The sequence below is a fragment of the Trachymyrmex septentrionalis genome, unplaced genomic scaffold, assembly GCF_001594115.1.
Source record: "Trachymyrmex septentrionalis isolate Tsep2-gDNA-1 unplaced genomic scaffold, Tsep1.0 scaffold24, whole genome shotgun sequence".
NCBI lineage: Eukaryota > Metazoa > Arthropoda > Insecta > Hymenoptera > Formicidae > Trachymyrmex > Trachymyrmex septentrionalis.
This window is the reverse complement of record NW_017305397.1, coordinates 96,196-100,151: the sequence shown is the minus strand read 5'-3', so window position 1 is coordinate 100,151 and position 3,956 is coordinate 96,196. Positions and strand designations below refer to the sequence as shown.

At 31.3% G+C, this 3,956-nt stretch overlaps 1 protein-coding gene and 2 non-coding genes across 3 annotated transcripts in view; 1 reads left to right on the top strand and 2 right to left on the bottom strand.

Moving 5' to 3' along the window:
• Positions 1-3,956, bottom strand: part of LOC108748619 — a 97,181-nt gene that overhangs the window by 57,161 nt on the left and 36,064 nt on the right. The window lies entirely within an intron of this gene.
• Trnav-aac lies at positions 1,739-1,811 on the bottom strand. The gene has a single exon. It is a non-coding gene; the product is annotated as a tRNA-Val (tRNA).
• On the top strand, positions 2,325-2,397 carry Trnav-aac. The gene has a single exon. It is a non-coding gene; the product is annotated as a tRNA-Val (tRNA).

Here is a 3,956-nt window from a genome sequence, read left to right as displayed (position 1 = left end):
CCCGCATGAGCGCGATTTATCGATGCCTCAAGATCTGTGCGTTCATCAAGCCTTCAGCTCTTTGTTTTTATATAGAAGTTCAATCTATTAATTTTATAGCAACCCTTTGCTTTTAGTGTTTGCAGATACATATACTGATAATTACAAGTACGTCCGAAATAATTTATACAAATGTTAAATAAATGTATGGATGAGATTTTTCAGATTTCAGGTCAATAATAAGATGTTGCGGATAATGTTTCTGATGTAGAAAACTTGACACCAACTTACTGTGGTTAATATTAGATCATAAAATATTACTGCAAAATAATACTACAACATAATTTTGCCTTCTTTCTCTTTGGAGATTACGGGTTGAATTGCGTTCCTCATTCGTGTTATTTGCACGACGTCATCGTCACTGCACTCTCGAGGCGGAACTCGCATGCTCGCGGGAGAACTCGTCCGCCGCGGCGACAGCCAATCCACGACAGCAGGATTGCCCCGATAAGATGGAAGTTTAGATTAAATCGTGAATATTTAAAGCTCGGTCCTCGAGGGACGCGTGTTGCCTCTCACGTGTGCTTTCAGTAACGAAGGGTTCAGTACTAAAGGGCACTCGGATATGCGACACCCGATAAGAGAGAAAGATTATGCAAATTCCTTTTGGTGATTAACGCTTATTCGGAAAATCAGCTTCTTCATATGTGAAAGAAAAAAAATGACTTTCCTCTAGATTAATTATTTGATAGAAATATATTTGGCGATAAAAAAGTTTTCTTTAACTGAGCTTGTATATCTACGTTATTAACGATTAATCTTAATAAGTAATTTATAATAAAAATTATTGAAATTAATATCGCAAGTTTAACAAATTAAATTGATGATTACTTCAAAAATGTTCTTTTTTTGTTTTTAAAAATAAAATCACTTGATAATATTATCCACGATGAAAGTAAAAGAGAGAGTATGATTATTACAAAAACACAAAAAGACTTCAATTATAAGTTTCTACAGTGTACTTTTTATAACGTCTTGTTTAAATACAAAGAAAAATTTTTTTTGTTATAAAATGACTTATATTAAGATTTAATTAACATAATATTTTTACAAGATAATATTTTTTATAATTACGAATTGAAATGTACGCATTTAAGTAATTAAAAGAAGACAAATCTATGTTATGCAATGCTGTGACTAACGTCGCGGCAAACATTTTTGGTCAAGTGATAAAATTTTTATCAGAGCAGATATATTAAAGTTGATAAATGAAAAAATAAAAATGCATAAATGACTTTATATTTTTATTTTAAGAAAAGTATAAATATATCAAGAGGTTACATGAATAATATGTTTAAATAGCAATTATGTTTTACAAAAATTTTTGAACAAATATGTATTACAATCATGGATTTGGACTGAAAAATTTCGGTCCGAGGCTAAATCCAACTTTTGATTCCAGTTCTTTTACCGTAACGATTACCTGATCCGTTTGGATTTCGGTTTTTTTCGATTTTCGGTAATTATATGTCTGTAACGATCGTTATCACTAAAAGAACTGGAACTGATACCGAAACCGAAAGTTGGATAGCTTTGGACTATAATCGTAACCAGGCCGAAATTTTAATCCGCATAATATAATTTTAATATAATTTTATTTTACAGTATCTAACAGCTGGCTCTGATATTACTTGTTATTTAATTATATATTTTGTTTAAATACATTTTTTTGAAAAATTAATTTCCGATATAAAAAAAATGTTTCCGCCCGGGATCGAACCGGGGACCTTCCGCGTGTTAGGCGGATGTGATAACCACTACACCACGGAAACTTGTTACGAGAGCATTCATTCATTTTCAGTAGTGTTCGGCAATATAGGTTTCTGTTCTATAAATTGTCATAAATCTGCTCTAAATTATCACATCACAATATTTACTTACTTCAATATTTATTTACACTGTTTGAATTTATAATATCAAATTTAATTTAATTTAAGTCGTTACTGCTCCTATAGTATATCGTTATTTTATACTTAAAAAAATGTCTAAATTTACAACTGTAGTGTCTATTTGACACGATATAACGTTAAATTGACATTATATATAGTGTCAAATTTAACCATTTTTTTAGTATAAAATAACGATTTTACTAAAACAATGATTAAATATTAAGTAGGAGCAGTGACGATTTAAATTAAGTTAAATTTGAAATTACAGATTTAACAGTGTAAACTATAAATATTTAAGTAAGTGTAATATATATTGTGATGTAGATTTGTGACAATTTAGAGCAGAAACCTATATTGCCGAACACCACTGAAACTGAACAACTGTTTCCTTAACAAGTTTCCGTGGTGTAGTGGTTATCACATCCGCCTAACACGCGGAAGGTCCCCGGTTCGATCCCGGGCGGAAACATTTTTTTTTATGTCAGAAATTAATTTAAAAGAAATAAAATTATGTAACAAGCAATATCAGAGCCAGTTGTTAGACGATAAAATAGTATTATTTTGAAGATTTTTGTTAACTTGCGTAATTTTTGCAGATAATTTACCTTTATTAACAGTTAATAAAGTACAGCTGCCATTATTACCATTTTGCAATGGTGGAAGTCTCGAGTACATTTTTCTCAAAATTGGTTTTCTGCCAAAGTTCTGTACTTCCTTTTGCAGTTACTGTCTTAATTGTTGAACATTATGTAAAATGAGGGATTTGCGAAATAGCTATATAGAGGAGACATAATTTATAATGCTCTATGCAGCATAGTGCACGTGGAGACCGATACATAATTTACTAATTACATCTGCGGGTATAATTAGCATAATCGATAGCGTTCACATAATATATAGGTTGTAATGTATAGAGCATTTCCGTGATGTAATGGTTATCACGTCCGCCTAACACGCGGAAGGTCCCCGATTTGATCCCGGACGGAAACATATATTTTGCCAAAGTTTGGGCTTATAGAAATGTGATATTATATTTTTTAATGAGTTTATGAAAAAGGAGAATAATAATGATCATGTAATCAGTATATTTATAGAACCGTCTAAACATAATCAATAAAATTGTAATGGAAAGCATTTAATGATATACCTAAGGCAGAGAGTATTTAATGCAATAAATAATTCAAAATAGATAGAAATAATTTTTGTTTTAACGAAAAAATGCATATTGATTTATTTTCATGGAATTGCTTTACATATATAGTTATTTAAATTTTTTAATTAAAATCTAAATTTTCTGTAGATAGAAATTCTCTTAAGGTGATTTCCACTATATTTAATAAAAAGTATTATGTTAATGAAATATGGAAATTCGTTTACGATAATTCTGAGGAGTTAAGATTATTGTTTCTATTTTGACACTCACGGTAATCAATAATCATCAAAGACAATGCGATATTCCATCTGAGTGTGCGTATTACTCTCGAGGGAGCACTCGAGATGAAATTATCCAACAATAGCGTAAGGGGCAAAGCCGTGTCTCAACAGAAACAATGGCAGTCGATTAACGGTAAACTGCCGATTAGAGTGCACGAAAGTACATGCATTATGCATGACACTCGTGTAACGATCGTGTTAACCCGCGAATCGAGTATGCGGGAGAGTCAGCGGGCCGTGCTCGTGAAAGTTTAATTCGGGCGATGTAAACTATCGGCACCATTAGTAAATCTACGCAACGCAGCACAGTTCAGGCATTCCTTTCACTTCGAAAAACTGGTTCAACCGGATTTAATTCTCTCATTTTGAAGTATACCTGAGAGACTCTTTCTAAATATTAAAAATATCATAGTTGAAAAGTTAGTTGCATGAAGAATTATCATTTCTTTGTTCTCTCTCTCTCTCTCTCTCTACTGAATATATACATATTTAAAAAAAACGGAGCGTTTCTATGTAAGGCATAAATTAATATAAATTAATGATATTTATAAAATTTATTTGCATTGCGTGCGTAATAAAGCATTTTACGTGGAA